Raw genomic sequence first — 22,566 nt, 5'->3', positions numbered from 1 at the left:
GAAGCAGCCTCGTGTTGTGCTACACAAAGCAGGTTTGTACCGGTGTTACTCTCATTTGCTTTGTAAAGAACGACTTTCCATCGTTAAAAATATGCATCACAACATTAAGTTGTTTGGGGAAATGCGTTCAAGGTTATTGCCGTTTTATTTTTAAATATTGACTTTTACTTGCAGGTCTGCTGAACATTTGTTTATGCCAAATTAAATCAGTGCACAAAATAATTGCCAAAGAATAACCAATAGTGGGGGGTGAACTCCATGTTTTTTTCCAGTATAAAATTTGAACTGATTATTTCACATTTGACATATGACAATGTCAAAGTGTTCATGTTTTTCCATTCTTTATGAGTTTGCATATACAAATTACTTTGCTGTGCTTCAATAAAACGCCGCACAGGAGCGGGAAAGCTTTTCTCTTTGGTGGACTGCTCCTTGCAAGTGACAAAGACAATCTTGGTTGGGTGATTCATTTATCAAGGCTTGTCTCGTTTTTGACAAACACTCTGACATATCTTGTTCAAGCAATTCCTTATGGAATGATTGAACCTGACTCTAAAAACTGTGCACACTGTGGCAAAAAGATCAATGGCGTTGATGAATTTTAGTGGCTATAACACAATGGATTAAGTTTTTGAAAAAATCAAGTACGTATTGGTCCTATGTATTTATGAAATTTTTACTGGCTCGGTCAATGAACCTCGGGTGGTCCCGCACAGTTTTGTGCACGTGTGCGTAGTTTCACCTCATCCAAACATTTAAAATTCATTGAATGCATCCATCCAAGGTTGCACGGATCTCATCGGTGATCAAGCGCATGCTGCAAGGAATGCATCTGCATCTTTGGCTTACTATGGGCTTAAAAAGGGAGAACGTCACAACCCCCTTTTCTACCAACAAGGCCAGGAACATTTAGTTCCTGATAATAAAGTTCCTGTGGCCCAGGTGGTTTGCATCTCCCCCACAACTCAAAGTTCTTGATAATTTATGCAAATGACAATGATGATGTCTAATGATGTATCAGTGGGAGGTCTTGTGTTCCTTTGTTACTCATTACTGACACCCTATGGCTGTTAAGCATCATTGCAGTTACAAAATAATTCAGTGAACTCGAATAATATTATGGTGTATCTTAGTCTAATTTTAATACATATTGAATAACTTTAAAATACACCTTATTCATATATGTCAGAGTGAAAGTGTTGTTGCTTAATTTATGCATAGGGATTTTGATTCTTCACACGTAATTTTGTTTTCAAATTTATTTAGAAACAGAAATTTTATTAAAAAAAATTAAAAAGGGGAATGTTGGAATGTACTAGAAACAATATAAGACAAAGTCGCCGCCTGAGCTTTGACCAAACCAAATTTGTCTTTTTGTGTCCTACAGACGTCAGTGCAAACGATCTCCGTTCTGTGAAAGAGGAGCCAAACTTGACTCACATCAAAAAGGAGGAGGAGGAGATTAACAAGTCACCAGTGAACGTTGTCCCTACAAAGAGTGAAGATGAAAACAAGGATGAGAGTGAGGACAAGAGAGGGGCGGAGCCTCCAAGCAGCAGCTCAAGTCATCACGTGACAACAGAAGGTGATGAAGACCACTGGGGACCATCACAAGCACAAAATGAGGACACATTATCAGACGCTCATGACGATGATGATGATGATAATGATGATGATAATGGGCAAGCTAAAGGTGAAAGGGCATGTCACACTGACTCATTAACTTTGTGTTTAAAAGGGCACAAATAAACACACAGTGGTGAAAACCCTTTTTCTTGCTCAGTTCATGGTAAAAGCTCTCAAAACGCAACGTTAACAAGACACACAAGAACACACTGGAGAAAAAACATTTTCCTGCTCAGTTTGTGGCAAGAGTTTCTCCCGAAAATCACATTTAACAAGCCACACAAGAACACACAGTGGTGAAAAACCTTTTTCTTGCTCAGTTTGTGGAAAATGCTTCTCGGAAAAGACATATTTAACAGAACACAAAAGAACACACAGTGGTGAAAAACCTTTTTCCTGCTCAGTTTGTGGCAAGAGTTTCTCTCAAAAGGCAAATTTAACAAGTCACACAAGAATACATAGTGGAGAAAAACCTTTGTCCTGCTCAATTTGTGGAAAAAGCTTCTCTCAAAATTCAAGTTTAACAATCCACACAAGAACACACAGTGGTGAAAACCCCTTTTCCTGTTCAGTTTGCGGAAAAGGTTTCTCTCAAAAGTCTCATTTGGTAACGCACATGAGAACACACAGTGGTGAAAAATCTTTTTCATGCTTAGTTTGTGGAAAATGTTTCTCTCAAAAGGCGAATTTAACAAGCCACACAAGAACACACAGTGGAGACAAGCCAATTAGTTGCAGCGTTTGTGCGAAAAAATTCGCCACTAAACAGCAAGCTGAGAGACACAATTGTGCTGGTGACAATAGCAGCGATCCTTAAAGCTTAAAAAAAAGACAAAAAAAACTGAAGGAACTGACTCTTTGTGGAAAGATGATGTTGGAGTTCAGTCACCATGGAAATGAGAAGTAGTTTCGTAAATCAACCTTTAAAAGCCAAACTTACGCCAATGCATGTTCGTTTTTTGTACTCAAGAAGAAAAGGGTCAAATAAAGACTCAACAACAACTGATTAGAGTTCCGATATGTAGTTTCTTCAATTTCTGGAGTTCAGGAAATAGTACAAACACAGATATCTGGGCGTCTTTTTCTTAATCTCACGAGAAAACTGCACTTGGGCGAGCACAGTCGAAAAATGCGGGCCATCTTTCAGCCCAGCTTCAGTTTTTATAGGAGTTTTTTATGTCAAGGGTAATGTAGGTTGAATCGGTTGTCCTCGCTCCCTCCCACGGCACGGGTCCACGTCCAAGGGAAGGTCCTCCCCAGGTTAGTCATCGTCTGGATAAGTTGATTCCCGTCTGGTCCCGTAGACTGGCACGCCAAGGCTGGCCTTCCCTGGCGGGCAGTCTCTCCGTCGCTCGCCTCGCTGGCATTCCTCTGGAATCTTGTCGGAGTGCATGTGTGTGCAGGTGTACGTGTATGTGCAAGTGTGTATGTGCGTGTGCTCCGATCTCCAATTGTTCTGTCTTTCGGAATGTGTTTTTGCGATAGCGTCTATGTGAGTCCTCCAGTGCCCAATTTGGTATGTTTGCATCTCTACAGCCAATGTGGAGAATGTGCTTCGTCGTATTTGTCTATGAAGTGCTGTGAATGTGAGGGCAGCTCATGGAAATGCTATGTGTGCAAATTTGTTCTCACTACTGAGAATTTCAATAAAGTTCACACATTTAAACTAAGTACTATAAATTTAGCATATGAGAAAAATATAATAAATCAGAAAACATCAGGACTACAATCCCAGTTATTCTTGTGACCCGTGCTTCTAGTTCCATTTGATAAATGCTTCTTGTTTCATCAATGTTTAAAATATTCAGTAAATATGAACCTGCTAACTTTGATAATCGACATTCTGTCCCGTATGTGTTTAAAATAATGCCAGTAATCGTAATACAATCCTTTAATCCCCGCCGAAAAATATTTTACCATCAAAATGAAAACGCAACCTGTGGCCACAAAAAATGCATGCGGCAAGAAATATACTATGACCCCCCCCCCCCCTAGTGGGGTCGATCCCAATCAAAGTTATATTAGACAACAAAAAGTAACAAATTAATTAGTGCCGTCCCGCAATTAAATTTCTTAACTAAATAATCGCAACACTACCGTCATTAATTGCACTCAATCACTTTTTTTTAACTTGTTTGTGAAGCTTGTATCAGGCACTTGAATAAGATATTGTAATTAACGTAGACCCACCAAATTTTATATCTATATCTATTTCAATTCCCAGACTGTTGTAAAAGCTTTCTTTGAATATAATCTAGACCAGGGGTGCTCACACTTTTTCAGCATGCGAGCTACTTTCAAAATGACCGAGTCAAAATGATCTACCCACTACAAAAATGCAAAACATCGATTTATTTTCAAATGTATTAAGGATTATTTGTACGTACAATGTATGTTGATGTACCTTACATAACCAAATGAGCCAATATTGCAAAACACACATAATTAACTATTAACATTTTTTAAATTAACTGAGTTTACTTTGATGACTTGCACTGAATTGAATCAGCCAGGGATGCATAGTCCGGACTGCTGATAGCCAGCCTCAAACACACTTCCAAATGTTCATCAGTCATGGTGGAACGGTATTTGGACTTAATGATCTTCATGTAAGAAAAGGCTGACTCACATAAATAAGTGGAGCCGAATAATGCAGTCAAAGAGATAGCACATTTCCTCATGTTAGGGTACTTTTCCTCCGTGAGTAAGTTCCAGAACTGTCCATGAGCTCTCGACTTCAGTTCAATGTCGGTTTGTAGAGTCAAAATCTCATCTTCCACTCCAGAAGAGTTCATGTGAAACAGTGATGCAATGTTTGATGCGAGTGAATCAACCTCAACATCTTCCTGAAAAGGATAGCACATGAATGTAGCGACTGGCTCGAGCAAAGAAAAGTCTTGAAAGCGTTTGTTAAATTCTGACAGACAACCGGTGATCTGCTCCGTGTAGCGTGCACTGTCAAGTTGCTCACAGGCCTTCCCTTGCGTCTCCAACTCTGACGCCAGGTTCTGGAAATTTGCCAAATCATGGTGCTGCAGCTTTGTGGAGAAATGTTGCATCTTTCGTTTGAAAGCGTGAACTGAGCTGATCATATTGGTCACTGTTTTGTCTTTTCCTTGCAGCTCAAGATTAAGGTCATTCAACAAGTTTGTCAGATCGGTTAAAAATGCCAAGTCTAACAGCCACTGGCCGTCATTTAGCTGCTTGTATTCTGCATGTCCAGATACACGGAAAAACTCCTTAATCTCCGGACAGAGCTCTCGAAATCTTTTGAGGAATTTCCCACGACTAAGCCATCTCACGTCAGTATGTAGCAACAACTCAGAGTGGTTGCAGCCAGCCTTCTCCAGATGTGCACGGAATAACCGTCTTTGAAGAGATCTGGCTCGAATAGAACATGCGATCTTCGTTGCCACATCCATGATCTCTTTCATGTTAAGCATTTTAGCGCATAGGGCTTGTTTGTGGATAATGCAATGGTAATTCAAGAAGTCTGGGAACGCATCATCCTGCCTGCACTTGGCAATAAATCCATTCACACGCCCAACCATTGCAGGTGCTCCATCTGAGGTGATAGACACCAATTTGTACATTGGGAGCTCAGTTTTCTCGATAAAGTTTTTAAACGTCTGAAATATGTCCTCTCCTCGCGTCTGTTCTTTCATGGGAAGTACTGTTCATAGCTCCTCTTTTGCAGTGATATCACTTCACACCATGCGAATGAAAACGCACATCTGGGCTGTGTCACTCACATCCGTAGATTCGTCCAACTGCAGTGAGAAAAATTCACAATTTCTGATGTCCGTCCACATTTGCTGGGTTAAATCCTCGGCCATGGCATCACAGCGACGTGTAACTGTATGTCTTGACAACTGCAGAGCTTTGATTGAAGATAATATCTCTGCCTTATTTTTAAAGTCCCGGAACAATGAGTCAGCTGCTTCAACGAATGCCTCTTTTACCATCTCTCCGTCTTGGAAGGACTTCTTGTTTTTAACAATGGCGTGACACACCCGGAACGATGCTTCGGTGGCCGCCTTCACTTTTGAAGTATGTTGTGTGAAAAATGACTGCTGTCTTGTCAACTGGGATTTTAGTTCATTCACCTTTCTCTTTCTTAGCTCGCTTTTCGGCGGGAAGTCGTTTTCGTATCTTTCTTGAACAGTCCGAAAATGCCGCTCCACATTTCCCTTCTTTGGTACTGCGATGATAGAATGGCATATGAGGCAAACGCACTTCGAAAATGACATTGTGAAAAAAAAGTCCACCTCCCATTCTGTATGGAAATGATATGTTTTTGCCTTTTTACTTGGTCCAGCTCCTTCACTCATTTTAGTGACCATAAACTTTAGCGAGGGCTTAAAATCTGACACAATTCGCCGACTAGCTTAGCACTTTGCGTCGTTGTTTACGCATGAGCGGTGACCTAAAGGTCAAAATTCAGTTGTTATCTGACTGGTTGTCCTGTATGTCAATCAAGTAACGGGGATGGATGATAGGCTGACATCGTAAGTTCTGCTGCACTTAGAGCCGTTGTTTGATTTGATTGGTCAACAGAATGGCAACATTCAGTTGTCATCTGAATGGCTGCCTTGTATATTAATCAAGTGACGGCATTGATGCTAGGATGATATTTTTTTAATGTCACGCCGCGATCGACCAGTACCACCTCCGCGATCGACCGGTAGATCGCGATCGACTTAATGAGCACCCCTGATCTAGACAGTGGCATCCTCACAGGCATTGCCCCGAGAAACAATTTTCCAACGTATACATTTCGTTGTGCCGATAATCACCACAATCCAGCAGTGTTGGTTCACATTTATGTGCGAATGATAATATATGATAAGATATAATATGGCACAATGTTAGAATTTGGCTTCGCAAGATGGGCAAATTATTCCTGAATTCAGGAAAATGTAGTTCACTGAGTTCAAATAACTAAATGTTTAGAGATTATAAATTAAGCGCTGAGCTAACGCTCCAATTTTGACCGTTTTTTGGCAAATCTTCAAAGCAAACCAAATGAAATAGTTACCATTTATGATAAAAATAAATAAATACAAATCCCAAACTAGAATTACGCAGATACCAAATTAATTTACGGGAAGAATAGGTGCTCTCCAAGACGTAGACAGCTCCAAGAACCGCTGCAGTCTTCACCTCCTATTGTCTCCCGAATGCCTCCCTCCACCTCCAGGCTGTGCCAACTCTGATTCTGTCAACTGGGCGAGGATGTAGAGACAGTAAAACAATTGGGGGAGCTGTGGAGCAGAGCCCAAAATCAGTCGGGCCCCGTGTCCACAACCCCTCCGGCAGAGACGCACACAGAGCTACCTCTCCCGAGTGACCCGTTTCGTGAAATTTTTAAATTTAGTCACGTTCCCAAAACCGAAGAATTTGTAGTGGGTGCTGAAGTATGATACCCTGTTAGTGACGCGGAGTATTCAACATTCGTAATAGACGTCTGAACCCAGCCAACCGCCTCTACACACCGCTTTACCATGGGGCCTAGATCTTTAGTATGAAGACGCGCATCAATAGTCAATGTGATTTGTGGCTTGGCGAAAGTAAACAATTCATACCATTTCTGCTGCTCAGGGACAAGGCACGCATGCGAGGCAACGCCGGTAGACATAACACATATATAATCCTAATGCAAGATGAACTCCTGACTAAATTTGGATGAATGCATTTTGATAAACCAAATCATGTGTGCGATCATATGTACAGTGTACAATGTACTGGGTCAATTGGTGAATGGGTGGAGGTTGGATCAGGAACAGGGCATACCCACTGCGGGAGGATGGAGAACCAGGTTTCGGAGCTGCCCTCAGATGTTTCAGTTCAGCCAGTGGAATGGAGGAGAGCACCACATATGCGCCGCGGCCCCCTGTCATGGAATGGGGTACCAGCGGGTTGGTGTCAAGAGTGCGTTGGGAGTGGGTAACGGTGGCGCCCCCTGCGCTGGTTGAGCTCTGGGCGACAGGAATGGCACCGGACCAGAGGATGGCACATTCCAGAAAGTGGCTCGGTATGGACTGCTCATCACCCAGTGACCCCGCAGCAAGAGCACACCCCACTCACAACCCCCGTCTATAACCACCCCTACCTCTGTTACCGCAATCCCGACCTCGTTGACCGGCCGGGTACGGACAGCCAGTCTGCTGTGGTGCCGCGTCACCCGAACCTTGCCTAGGAGCAGCAGAAGCGGAAGGCGCAGGTGCAATGGGAGCTGCATGCATTAGCTGCCCCACCCCTTTTTTTTTTTATTTTTTTTATTTTATAATTTTTAGCCCTCTTGGCCACCTGAACCTGCAAGTTCAACAATTTTTAGTAACACTCCTTAATCCAATCCCACATTTTCCTTTTCTGATGTCGTGCAAAATGATGTAAAAAAAAAATGTGTTCTCCTGAGACTGATTAGCATTTTTTCATTGATGGACTGTTTCACATGATGTCCGTAACCGGAAGGACACGCCCAAAGGACGGCCAACTGGAACAGCTGCGGAATGACGACATTATTGGATGGGTCACTGCCGGAAGTCTCACTCCATTCACGTCTCGCCCTGGCCACAAAGACCAGGCCTGTCTCCTCCCCTTCCCCACCTGAAAGATACAGCAACATCGGCCCCAACGGGGCCAGAAATATCTGATGCACGGCACGGCCAATCTCACCTGAGGTGTCCCCATTCAGCCGGTGACCGTCATGGTGGTCTGTAGGTCTGGCCTCGGCCTCAAGTAAGGACAGTTTCTGACAAGTAAATTTTGTCCCGCATGTAACTCTGTAATCCCCTCTACGAAGAACCTACCCTTGCGTTAAGTGAGTAATTTTCATAAAAACAGCGCCACCGCCAACTTAACTGAAATTAACCTCAAGTATCACCGCTGTGGTGCCGTATATTATGGAAAAGTCTTAACAATACAACAAAATTCTGCTCTGTCCTGGACTGGGTGTGTGTTATCTATTCGTGCACCCAATGTGAATATTAAAACTGCGGAGCACATGAGCAGGCTAAAGCAACAACTATATCTTAATCTGTTTTCATGGAACCTAACTTAGAATATCTTATATCTCCCTCCTTGTTGAGGAGAAACTCCGGGATGGGCGTGATGCGGCGCTATTTGAAGCGTTCTCCGGCCTTCTAGTCACACGGGTCACATGTCACCTAGAACCTGTGGAGAGAACTGGAGGAGTGGCACTTGCCAGTGAGAAGGGGTAAATTACCTCCCTTCTGAAAATGTCAGTTTTGCATAAATTTTGTGTAATAATGTCAATCAATCATTCACTTGATGCTTGAATTTGATTAGTCCAATCTGTCTCCAATAACAATTTGAAAATCAGTACTTGGGAGTGCAATAGGGATTCAGGTTGATCAGGCCTGTCCGCCCATTGCATCCTACGTGCTGTTCGGGCTTGCCGGTGCCCTCAATCAGGTTTCTTTCCTGAGGCCCGTCCCTTAAACATTCACTCAAACCACTTAGACATACAAACACTTTTTCTGTCAGACTTTCATTTACCAAAAAGATACTATCCAATTCCACACAGAGACCCTCCCTCGGCGCTAATTTAGCCTCAATTTAGCCAGCATATGCCAAAGTTTACCACTGTGCGTTTGTGGATTTTCCCATTCAGTCTCCGTGAAATCGTTTCTCCTGTTCCTCCTGGACTCATCTGACAATCCTGCACCTGTGACGTCAAACAGCTCATAGATGCGGATGTTAGTCTGGTATTTATGGAATGCTGTCTTGTCCCTTAAAAGTTGTCATCTCAGGGCTGGTGTCGCAAAGTCATAAAACATCTGTCGTCCACCTTTGTTACATTTGATACACATCAGTTAATAAATCAGCTGCCGAACTATTTAATCACACTTTATACTTGGCAAACCTCTCATCAATTGCTAGACATCTCCTGTTCTAAAGATTTTCTTTAAACATGATCATAAAATGTTTCAATTAAAACCTGTCCCAAAAACCTAATCCTTTTGTGTCATGGTCCGTCTTATCCTGTCATGTTTTTGTTTTGTGTTTGCCCAGCTGGAGTGGGGGCGTTTCCTTCCAGCGCTTGTTCCTGTTCATGTCGTCATGGCTGGAGAGACGCGCTCACCAGCCACGCACCTGTCACTCGTCAAGTCATTGATTACTGCACTATTTAAACACTCCACGCTGACTACTCAGCGTCGGAATATTCATCTTGCTCATGCTCATGTCCCACGTTGTGAATTCTAGACACCTTGTTATTGAATTCCGTGTACCATGATCCCGTTCATTGTTCGTGTTGCCGTTTTCATTTATTGACCTTCTGCGGTAAGCGATTTTTGTTCATTTTGTTCCTTGCCTTTTGCAAGCTTTTTTTGTTCCCGTCGTTATTCCCCTGGTGTCAGTTTTTCCACCCGCGTCTTTCGTTGCACTTTGTCTGAATTGCGTATGATTATATATCTTATATATATTGTCCGCACCCCAGCCACGCCTCCCCATCTCCAACCCTCACAAACAGCTTCCGTCCATCGGCCACTCGACCCCCATCTTTCCAACCTCATATCTGCAACTCCCCCTGCTCATCCAACTGCTCCCACCACTTTCCCCACCAATCTCTCCCCACACTCTTCACCCTGCTTGCTTTGACTTTTTCTTTCAATTTCCTCATCAACTCAGAGTTCCCAATAGTCACATTTCGTACATCCGAGAGACACATGCTCAATGAAGCCTTTGTGTTTCGGTTTCATATACTTTTTATCTCAAGTAATTTCATCGCCAATTCTCTCCTTAATTGCTAATCATCCCCTGAAATTTTTATACCAATCTTAATTTTACACTCCCACCATTTCCCCATTTTTAATCAACTACGACTCAAGCAGTGTGGAACTCTCATCGGAGCAAGGTCCATCCTATCACAGATTTTTCCGTGTTTTGGATTCTCCTCTCTGTACTACCAAAATATCCACAACTTCATTATTTATTCACTCCAACCAATCAGGCAGTTTTATTTTATCACCGTTAGGTTTCCCCCTGTTCTGCTTCAGGGTTGCATTCACTCACACGATCGCTTGAACTTTCACACGATATATTGTATGCACCACACATTACTTTAAGCATGTTTTGTTGTTAGTGTGGGACGCAAACCCCACTCTCTCCTTTTTATCATCACTCACCAGACGTTAACACTCTACTTTCTCTTACACCCCCTAACATTAAACCAATTGAGCATCATAAGACAGACCCGAGAATTATAAACATGAGACACAACAACCCAGTAGAACGCAGCACAGCAAGGGCCACAAATTGCCACGGGACACACAACAACGTCACAATTAACACACAGACAACAACACAAACACAGAACAGAGCAAGTGAACCACATTGGAACACCCCGAAAGCAAGAAACTGCCAACAATATTGGAAAACCTTAAAATCTATTCTATATTCCAGCAACCGGAAGGAGGTTTTCTTTGTCAAAGATCATGTAGGTTGAATCGGTCGTCCTTGCTCCCTCCCCCGGCCCACGTTCCACGTCCAAGGCTGACCTTCTCAGGCAGGCGGCAGTCTCTGCGTCTCTCCGTCTCTCCTTCCCCTGTAATCTCGTCGGTGTACAGATTGTGTGGCGTATGTTTTCCCAGATCAGATTATGTTTTTGGGGTGTTCTTGATAGCGTCCCTGTGACGTCCTCCCCGGCCCAACTTGATGTGTTTGTATCTTCTATGGCCTATGTGGAGAATGTGTTTTATCGTATTTGTCCATGAAGTGCTATCTGGTTTGTCATCAGTTTGACCTGAGCAGACTGAATCTCTTTCTTCTGAATGAAAGTGTGGGTCATGAAAATACTATGTGTGCAAATTTGAGGTCTTACATTTAAACAAAGAAATAGAAATTTAGCATATGAGAATAATATCATGAATCAGTAAACACCATGACTACAATCCCAGTCAATCTTATCTATGCACTGTACTTCTACTTTCATTTGAAAAACGCTTTTGTTTCATCAATGTTGAACATATTCAGTAAATATGAACCTGCTAAATTAAATAATTGACCTTCTGTCCCGTAAGTGTTTAAAATAATGCCAGCAATCGTAATACAATCCCTCACTATTAATTACATAACACCTACAATAAAGCATAACTTTAACTCTATTGATGAAAGTAAAGTTTAATTTAGGCTATTAAGTAACTCAGTGTTGGGCCTTCAAGGCCTTCTCTGTTGGCCAAACATAATCAATAATGAAAAATAAAAATCATAATCGGCGCATTGGTGTCATATTATAGCTGAGCGTTGTATTTTGAGGTGAGAGTTTTGAATCCAATCAGAATTCCGCTCACTCGTGTTGCCGGGCAGGTTTCACAATACGAGGAGCGCGCATTATGCGGGCATCTCTTCTGTCAAAGTCAATGAGCTTTCATATTTGTTAGACGGTTGCGATAGCCAATCAGATCACGAGTTGGTTACAGTGAGCCTTCTCGCTGGCCTTCTGCTGAGGGTGATGAATGCGTTTTGTGATTGGATACTCACTCGGGAGGGGGCGGCGCTATGCCGAATCAACACACCCAAAAGTCGTAATTGGCGGCCGTTGGAAAATCTAAAATATATTCTTGCTTTTTTTTAAACCACAATGGCCAAAGGAGGGAAAAGCATGGATTTCATTGCAGATACACTTGCAAGGACATTTTCAAGTCGGACCTTTCAGGAGAAGCTATATCGTCCAACACTCACTTAGTGGTGCGTAAGTGTGTTTCTGGATATTATTTGTCCAGCCGTGGTGTCATAAATGTTGGTATTTTGATGGGGATTTATTCAAGTAGGACAAAGAAGGACTTCACTGAAGGCTCAGGTGTGAAATGCACAGAAGTAACTTAAAAAGACAAAGTAAAAAAATTATGAATGCTTAAGAATGTGCAAGAAAGAAAAATGTTGACAAATGTTGAAAATAATGATATTTTCAAGAAGGTATTTATTTCTTTGTGGTTTATTCATTCAATTCTATACTTATTTCAATATTTGAGTATTATTTTTCTTTCAATATGTAGTGTAATTTGTCTTTGAAGTGTGGGTCCTTGCTGCCTTCCGGAGAGGCAGCCGAGCAAGGCTGGATTGGTGATGAAAAAGAACAAAAGAAAGAAGAAAGATTTAATTCTCGTCACATGCATATGTCAAAAGAAGTCTCCCCAAAAACGTGCGAGCCCCCTCTCAGACATTCCCTTCTTACAGGGAATGCCCAAATAGGACATGAATATCTAATTTTCCCTTGTTGCATATGCATTCCCATCCCGCTCGTCTTCGGGATTTCCGTCCAAAAGTCCCCCAGAGGGAGAGCAGATGCGTCTCCCCTTTGATACGACTAGTCTACTCGTGACCACCTTAAATTACTTCCATACCCTGGAAGGTCACTGACCTGGCGAGAGAATTGCCCCCACCATAAACAATGCTCAGGCCTATTTTCTCTCAGGGCAGTATCTGGTTACATCTGAACTTCAGCACCAAGACTGGTCACTTCTGTGAGCTCCAGTCCCTTCATAGTTTCATAAAGAGAATTACTTCCCAGATCTAGATTAGGCCATTTAAAAATACACAACTTTTTTTTTCATTTATTAGAATTTATATTTAAGCTTGTTTATGTAATAATACAATATTTATTAAATTATTTTAATGTTAAATTATATCAATATTAATTTAAACCTTTTTATTTGACTCTTGAATATTTCTGAACAAATTTGTTCATTTGAATATGTATGCAATTTAAATTATTCCATCCATCCAGCCATTTTCTGCCGCTCATCCAGGGTCGGGTTATTGAATTAATTTTTTAGTATTTTTTACAATTCAATATTTATTTCAAGATCAGGACTCTTCTCAATGAGTTCAATATTTATAAAATGTTTTATATTTCTTATTAATTAAATTAGGTCTGTAAGTGAGTGCCAATTTTAATATTTCCCTATTTCATTATATAAATAATCCAATGTATAAAAAATATAATACAGCATGAAAAAATATATTTGGTATATTTGACAAATTTATAGTTTTTTTTCCGAAGTGAGATTCGGCTTAGCAACAAACCCCAAACGCTTGATAGAGCTCAACCTAGAAAGTGTATTTAGCCAGTCAGAAATTTATTCAGAAAGCGAAATATTAAATGTATGTGAGGGGATATTTGAAGAGTTTGAGTTTTGTTCAATGGACCATACATATACGAGCCAGCCAAACACAGCGAGAAAACCAGCGCTGACTCCAGTCGCCATCAAGTTGCCAACTCCTGACATACCAAAACCTTTGAGAGAAACTGAGCCGATTTGCGTTTCTCTTTCTGGTTCTTTTTATAGTTCAACTTCTAGTTCAGTTTTTCACCTTTTCACAGTGTAATGAAGGCCAGTTGAGCAAGTGGAACAAGTGATTTTATTGATGATTGTGGAAGGCACCGATTTCATAAGCACCGTTTCTTCTCACACCTTTTCCATTAAGTACGATTAAAAAGAAAACTGAAAAGCATAATGTTAACAAATGTTGTTCCAGGCAAAGACAATTAATTTCATTAATAATGTTTGATATGAAAACAAAAAAAAGATCATCACTCAGACACGTTGCTTCTTCTGACACTGATCACATTGGCTTTGTGTCAATAAAAAAGCTTTGCAAAATTCAATTTCATCATATTTTATTCAAAATCACATTTACATCTTACCACAAAGAGTCAGTTCCTTCAGTTTTTTGTTTTATTTTTTTTAAGCTTCAAGGATCGCTGCTATTCTCACCAGCACAATTGTGTCTCGCAGCACCCTTTTTAGAAAAGAATTTTTTAGCACAAACGCTGCAACTGAATGGCTTGTCTCCACTGTGCATTCTTGTGTGACTTGTTAAATTTGACTTTTGAGAGAAGCATTTACCACAAACTGAGCAAGAAAAAGGATTTTCTCCAGTGTGTGTTCTTGTGTGACAAGTTAAATTTGACTTTACATAGAAGCATTTTCCACAAACTGAGCAGGAAAAATGGTTTTCTCCACTGTGCATTTTTGTGTGACTTGTTAAATTTGACTTTTGAGAATAGCTTTTACCACAAACTGAGCAAGAAAAAGGGTTTTCACCACTGTGTGTTCTTGTGTGTGCTTTTAAACTTGGCTTTTGAGAGAAGCATTTTCCACAAACTGAGCAGGAAAAAGGTTATTCTCCACTGTGCGCTCTTGTGTGGATTGTTAAATTTCTCTTTTGAGAGAAACTCTTGCCACAAACTGAGCAGGAAAAAGGTTTTTCTCCACTGTGTGTTCTTGTGTGGGTTGTTAAATTTGTCTTTTGAGAGAAACTCTTGCCACAAACTGAGCAGGAAAAAGGTTTTTCTCCACTGTGTGTTCTTGTGTGTTCTGTTAAATTTCCCTTTTGAGAGAAGCATTTTCCACAAACTGAACAAGAAAAAGGTTTTTCTCCAGTGTGTGTTCCTGTGTGACAAGTTAAATTTGACTTTACATAGAAGCATTTTCCACAAACTGAGCAGGAAAAAGGGTTTTCTCCACTGTGCATTTTTGTGTGACTTGTTAAATTTGACTTTTGAGAATAGCTTTTACCACAAACTGAGCAATAAAAAGGGTTTTCACCACTGTGTGTTCTTGTGTGTGCTTTTAAACTTGGCTTTTGAGAGAAGCATTTTCCACAAACTGAGCAGGAAAAAGGTTTTTCTCCACTGTGCGCTCTTGTGTGGATTGTTAAATTTCTCTTTTGAGAGAAACTCTTGCCACAAACTGAACAGGAAAAAGGTTTTTCTCCACTGTGCGCTCTTGTGTGGATTGTTAAATTTCTCTTTTGAGAGAAACTCTTGCCACAAACTGAGCAGGAAAAAGGTTTTTCTCCACTGTGTGTTCTTGTGTGGGTTGTTAAATTTGTCTTTTGAGAGAAACTCTTGCCACAAACTGAGCAGGAAAAAGGTTTTTCTCCACTGTGTGTTCTTGTGTGTTCTGTTAAATTTCCCTTTTGAGAGAAGCATTTTCCACAAACTGAACAAGAAAAAGGTTTTTCACCACTGTGTGTTTTTCTGTGTCCTTTTAAAGACAGCTTTGAAGTGAATGAGTCAGTGTGACGTGCCCTTTCACCTTTAGCTTGCCCATCATCATCATCATCATCATTGTCATGAGCGTCTGATAATGTGTCCTCACTATGTGCTTGTGATGGCCCCCAGTGGTCTTCATCACCTTCTGTTGTCACGTGATGACTTGAACTGTTGCTTGGAGGCTCCGCCCCTCTCTTGTCCTCACTCTCATCCTTGTTTTCATCTTCACTCTTTATTGGGACAACGTTCACTGGTGACTTGTTGATCTGCTCCCCCTCCTTTTTGATGCGAGTCAGGTCTGGCACCTCTTTCACTGAACGGAGATATTTTTCACTGACGTCTGAAGGACACAAAAAGACAAATTCGGTTTGATCAAGTCAAAGCTCATGCAGCGACTTTGTCTTATATTGTTTCTACAGTGCGGCACGGTGGCCGACTGGTTAGCGCGATGGCCTCACAGTGAGAGACAGCATCGGGCGTGGGTTCAATCCTGGCTCCGGCCATCCTGTGTGGAGTTTGCATGTCCCCCCCGTGCCTGCGTGGGTTTCCTCCGGGTACTCCGGTTTTCTCCCACATTCCAAAAACATGCATGGCAGGCCGATTGAACACTCTAAATTGCCCCTATAAAATCCTCGCTCTTCCTCTACGCCGTTCTACACTCGCAAGATGCAAACTACCAAAGCCACGTGTTCCGCCTCATCCCAGGGCACTTTCAGATGTAAGTACAAGTTATTTATATGTAATATTAAGACAGCACTCATGAGAAATATTGGGCAGCAATGTTTGGATATTTAGCTCCAGATTAAGATAATTTAATTAGTTGCGATATCGGCCAAATATAACTAATGTAGCTCTAAGAACTATTGCATAGGAGGTACGGCTGAAACATTTGAATTGCCTTATTTCTGCATGTTAGCATTATTTTATTTAATCTTTTCCTTATGTTTTAGGGAGCAAGGAGATGACCGCGCTGATCAAGCTGCGCGGGGAGTACGACGGCCTCTTTACGGAGGCCAAGTTCTCCGCAGCCACAGCATGGAGGCAAAAATACAATTTCTATCGGGAAAAATATTTGACGGATTATCGTCTTATTTATTTCCATCCATTTAAACTCAAAATATCAAAAAGAAAACGCATAAGAATGGTGAGACCCACTATAGCAATTTTAGTTTCCATTCATCAGCCATTTGTGTTTGAATTAGATTTGCGCTAACTGTTTATTCTAGCACAGAATGTGCCCTGTATAAATTCCATGTACCTCCTGCAATGTGCTCCCCAATTACTGATATTAATGAATAATATATGAATCACCCTCCACAGTAACATGATAAAACGCACTGAAAAGGTCAAGAACTAATGTACTGAAGTGCATAAATCTGCATGTTACCCATAACACCAGGATTTCTGACTAATGTTTGCATCTTTTTTTTACCCTTTTTTTCATCCTTTATTTTTTTTTGCATGCATTTTTATTTATTTAATACAGGACCATCGTGAAAAAACTTGAGCTGCAGGGCAAAGTGACGCCCCTGCAGGCAAAAAAAAAATGGGGTAATTTAAAAATGAAGTATAAAGTATGGAAGTCCACATTTTTTTTTCTTGTGTGTGAAAATGAAGATATGATTGTTTTATCTTTTTTCATATAAAGGATTGCAAAAACCCAGGGACTGGCGAAGGGTGGCAGGGAGAGCTACTGCCGATACTTGGCCCTGGTTCGAACTTATGGATGGAGTGCTCGGACAGAGACCGTCCATCACCCCCCCTGTCCTAATTGCCTCCATCCCTGAGGAAAGACCAGGGCCAAGTCAGGCCAGGGCGACGCAAGAGGAGGAGGAGGAGGAGGAGGAGGAGGAAGAAGAAGAAGAAGTCGTAGAAGAAGAAGAAGAAGAGCGAGGCCAACAGCCGGAGCAACGACAGAGAGGGAGAAAGCGAAGGAGAGAGGATGAAATGATCAAACTATCCAGACTCGACTTGGCAATGCGGAGACAGGAATTGGAGAGACAGAGGTTGGCAGAGGAGGGAAGGGCAACTGAGAGGAGGGAGACATTTGAAAGGTTTTTCAGTTTGATGGAAAAGTTGATAGATCAAAATAAAAAATGAGTGAAATATGCTTGGTGTTCAAGACTGAATTTAGATAACATTCATTTAAGAGTAAACAAAAACCGGGGTACTTTCAAAACAGATGAACTAGTTCGTATCCCAGTCACATCTTGAGATCAGCTTCTTCAGACAAAAGTGAAAAAGCCCAGGTTTGTGAAAGACCAAAACATTTACAATAATATGAAGACTCCATGTCCATTTTGCTTACAAACTTAATTTATTGAAAAACTGGTGGACAAACAAGGCATAAATTAAGTACATTATAATTCACAGAAAATAAAAAAGCATTTCCCAGTTCATAACTGTTGCAGGATAAACCTGAGTGTGTCGGTGCTGTTTTGCCAATTTTCGCCTGAGCAGGGACTCATTTGGAGCATGGATGGAACCTTTCTTCCAGGACCCATGACATGGATGGGGCACGAGCAAGAGTCCTGATCTTCCTCTCGTGACTTGAAGTGGGGCATCATACCGGTTGCAGTGTCCACTACATCATCCATTACGTGGGGGTTTGCAGGGGTGGCTGGGGCAATCGATGGCTGCCATGTCACGACAAAAGATGGGATAGATTTATTAACCATTCATTACATCTTCTGATATTTTGCCATGTTTGTGTGGCTGTGCTGTTTGATGATTCAGTTAAAGATTATTTTGTGGCATATTTGATGGGATGATTGCTCAAATACCATTGTGCAGTTAAAAGTATTTAAATACCTAAATATACTCGTGGTCCTCTGGTACCTCCTCCAGGGCAGACACCTGAGCAGACAGGTGGTCCCTCCGCTGCACTCCAGCGACTGTGTCAGCCACCTCTTCCACAGCAGCCTCCTCTTCCCCTTCGTCCTCCGAGGCCATGAGGTCTCCCACCCCAAGGCAGATGTTGTGGAGGACGGCACAGGCAGCGATGACCTAAAAGAAATAAAAAGGAAATGCCGTATATTGGCTATATTTGATAGTTATTGCACTGAACAGGACATGATTTGATCCTGAATAAAGAGCAACATATTGAAAGTATAAGTATCAATTATACATTTTTTTTTTATTTACTTACATGTGGTGCAAAGGTGTGGTGCACCTCCAGGGCGTGGAAAAAGATGGCCCGGAATCTCACCTTCATCATTCCAAAGTGAATGTCACTACAAAAGATGGGATAGATTTATTAACCATTCATTACATTGTATTTGAATCTATTTTTCCATCTTCTGATATTTTGCCATGTTTGTGTGGCTGTGCTCAATAATTGTGCTGTCAATTATTGAGCGTGCCTTGGAATGATGAACGTTGAAGCGCCGGGCCCCCACGCCCTGCACCGGCCGCTTGTAAGGAGTGATGAGGGGGAGTGGTCGCTGGAGGCACGGATACCCTCCATCTGCCAAGATGAAGTGCCCTGGAGGAGGATACAGCCCTCTTTACCAAAGAGGGCTGTGCCGGAGGACCCTGGAGTCGTGGACTGATCCAGGCCAACCCAAGAATATGTCCCGAAAGTGACCCTGATGGTCACACACAGCTTGCATGATTATGCTGCTGAAAAGCTTGCGGTTCTTGTAGTCATGACCATCAGGGCCACTTGGAGGCTTGATTCGGACATGACAACCATCTATTGCTCCAGCAGCTCTTGCAAATGCATGGTGCTTCGCCAGCCCTGCAAATCCCTGGGTCACTGCCTGAAGGTCTCCTGCAGTGTTGGGGAAGTGGATGACTCTGTGGCGAAGAGCCACCACTTCCCCAGTGACCCGGTGGATGATGTAGTGGACGGTGGACCGCGGCATCCAAAATGCTCGTGCCACCACCCGATATGATGCCCCACTCGCCAGCCAGAAGAGAAAGACAAGGACCTCTATCTCGACACCCCATCCATGTTGTCGGTCTTGGTCCAGGAGGTTCAGCAACACTCTGAATAAGTCCCTGCTCAGGCGAAAGTCTGTTTGGAGATCCTCTCCATTGAAAAAAACGATCCAACACTGGCACACCCAGGTTTATCCTGCAGTATGGACTTCTTGGCTGTTAATGTTTTGAATTAAAAAAAAAAAAAACATGAACGCATTAATTATTGTACTTGTTTCGTTTGCTTGCATCATTCCTACAGTATCACCAACTTAATTTTAATAACTCTGGCCCTAAACTCTCTAGTGGTATTCTGGTGTTTTGCCATATGTACAAACTAATCACGGGGACAATAAAGCCGTCACAAGTATCTAAATTCATAAAAACTCTTTCAGAATGTATATAATTATATCATTTCCATTCGATATTTGTTCTATTATGAAGTTAACACATGTACTACTGAAGTTGTACTACTGATGTTTTTAGTTCATCTGTAACAATCACGTTATAACCCTATTGACCTGTCAATGTTGGTAATAGTGTGAAAATGCTGATAGACGTATTTGGAACTTACTTCATTCCTTCGATAAAGGACAACTCTGCGATGGGAAAGCGTGATCCTCCTCTCCTCAAGAACAAAATGGAAATAAACCAAAAAGTGAAATAAAATGAAGAAAAGTTCGGGTTCCATCGTTTAAAATTAAATGATACAAATGTTTTGCTAAGCCGATGCCTTCGGTCTGGCGCTCGTCGCAGATTATCCATTGATTATCCAAGCCGTTCATAAATCCACCACAAATACGTATCACCTGTGTCGAACCGAGGAGCAAAGTACATGGGGGCGTAACGTAAATGTTGCGCCAAGCGGCCTTGGCTCCATGGAAACGAAGACCAATTCCAAGGCCGGATTCGAAGGTCGCACGTGACAGCGTGAATTTGGACACCACGCGCGGTCGTGTCGCGCCGAAAGTGACGTCATGCGGCCGAAAAAGCAGCCTTCGGAGGTCGCAGCCTGTTAATTTGGACACGGCCATATTCTTGCTTTTTTTAAACCACAATGGCCGAAGGAGGGAAAAGTGTGGATTTAATTTCAGATCCACTTGCAAGGACATTTTCAAGTCGGACCTTTCAAGAGAAGCTATATCGTCCAACACTCACTCAGTGGTGCGTAAGTGTGTTTCTGGATATTATTTGTCCAGCCGTGGTGTCATAAATGATGGTATTTTGATGTGGATTCATTCAAGTAGGACAAAGTAGGACTTCACTGAAGGCACCTTAAATTACTTCCATACCCTGGAAGGTCACTGACCTGGCGAGAGAATTGTCCCCACCATAAACAATGCTCAGGCCTATTTTCTCTCAGGGCAGTATCTGGTTACATCGGAACTTCAGCACCAAGACTGGTCACTTCTGTGACCTCCAGTCCCTTCATAGTTTCATAAAGAGAATTACTTCCCAGATCTATATTAGGCCATTTAAAAATACATGACTTTTTTTTATTTCAATGTATATTTAAGCTTGCTGATGTAATACTACAATATTTATTCAATTATTTTAATATGCAAAATTATATCAATTAATTTAAACCTTTTTATTTCACACTTGAATATTTCTTAACAAATTTGTTCATTTGAATATGTATGCAATTTAAATTATTCCATCCATCCAGCCATTTTCTGCCGCTCATCCGGGGTCGGGTTATTGAATTAATTTTTTAAGTATTTTTTATAATTCAATATTTATTTCAAGATCAGGACTCTTCTCAAATAGTTCAATATTTATAAAATGTTTCTATATTTGTTATTAATTGAATTAAGTCTGTATGTGATTTCCAATTTTACATTTTAATATTTTCCCATTTCACTATATAAATAATCCAATGTATAAAAAATATAATAGAGCATGAAAAAAAATATTTGGCATATTTGACAAAATGATAGTTTTCCCGAAGTGAGATTCTGCTTAGCAATAAACCCCAAACGCTTGATAGAGCTCAACCTAGAAAGTGTATTTGGGCAGTCAGAAATTTATTCAGAAAGCGAAATATTAAATGTATCTGAGGGAATATTTGAAGAGTTTGAGTTTTGTTCAATGGACCATACATATACGAGCCAGCCAAACACAGCGAGAAAACCAGCGCTGACTCCAGTCGCCATCAAGTTGCCAACTCCTGACATACCAAAACCTTTGAGAGAAACTGAGACTATTAGCGTTTCTCTTTCTGGTTCTTTTTAGAGTTCAACTTCTAGTTCAGTTTTTCACCTTTTCACAGCGTAATGAAGGCCAGTTGAGCAAGTGGAACAAGTGATTTTATTGATGATTGTGGAAGGCACCGATTTCATAAGCACCGTTTCTTCTCACACCTTTTCCATTAAGTACGATTAAAAAGACAACTGAAAAGCATAACGTTAACAAATGTTGTTCCAGGCAAAGGCAATTAATTTCCTTTACATGTTTGATGTAAACACACAAAACAAATCATGATCACTCAGACACATTGCTTCTTCTGGCACAGATCACATTGGCTTAATGTCAATAAAAAAGCTTTGCAAAATTAAATTTTTCATATTTTATTCAAAATCACATTTACATCTTACCACTAAGAGTCAGTTCCTTCAGTTATTTGTTTTCTTTTTTTTAAGCTTCAAGGATCGCTGCTTTTCTCACCAGCACAATTGTGAATCTCCGCATGCTGTTTAGTGGAGAATTTTTTAGCACAAACGCTGCAACTGAATGGCTTGTCTCCACTGTGTGTTCTTGTGTGGTATCGTAAATGCGACTTTTGAGAGAACCTCTTGGCACAAACTGAGCAGGAAAAAGGGTTTTCTCCACTATGTGTTCTTGTGTGTTTTGTGAAATTTGACTTATCAGAGAAACTTTTGCCACAAACTAAGCAGGAAAAAGGTTTTTCTCCACTGTGTGTTCTTGTGTGGATTGTTAAATAAAACTTTTGAGAGAAGCTTTTACCACAAACCAAGCAGGAAAATGTTTTT

At 41.3% G+C, this 22,566-nt stretch overlaps 1 protein-coding gene, 1 long non-coding RNA gene and 1 pseudogene across 2 annotated transcripts in view; all 3 read right to left on the bottom strand.

Moving 5' to 3' along the window:
• The window catches only part of LOC148341703 (uncharacterized), a 169,027-nt gene that overhangs the window by 21,290 nt on the left and 125,171 nt on the right, over nt 1-22,566 (bottom strand). The gene's annotated exons all lie outside the window — the stretch shown is intronic.
• On the bottom strand, nt 8,792-15,710 carry LOC148341707 (uncharacterized; annotated as a pseudogene).
• Nucleotides 18,359-19,131, bottom strand: LOC148341706 (uncharacterized). The gene is made up of 2 exons (XR_015842194.1): nt 18,801-19,131; nt 18,359-18,658 (listed from the first exon to the last, which is right to left on the bottom strand). It is a non-coding gene; the product is annotated as an uncharacterized LOC148341706 (long non-coding RNA).

This window comes from Idiotropiscis lumnitzeri, chromosome 2 (assembly GCF_059441095.1).
Source record: "Idiotropiscis lumnitzeri isolate Australia: NSW breed Sydney's pygmy pipehorse chromosome 2, RoL_Ilum_1.0, whole genome shotgun sequence".
Classification (NCBI taxonomy): Eukaryota; Metazoa; Chordata; class Actinopteri; order Syngnathiformes; family Syngnathidae; genus Idiotropiscis; species Idiotropiscis lumnitzeri.
The sequence above is the reverse complement of the archived record's forward strand: the minus strand, read 5'-3'. Positions and strand labels throughout refer to the sequence as shown.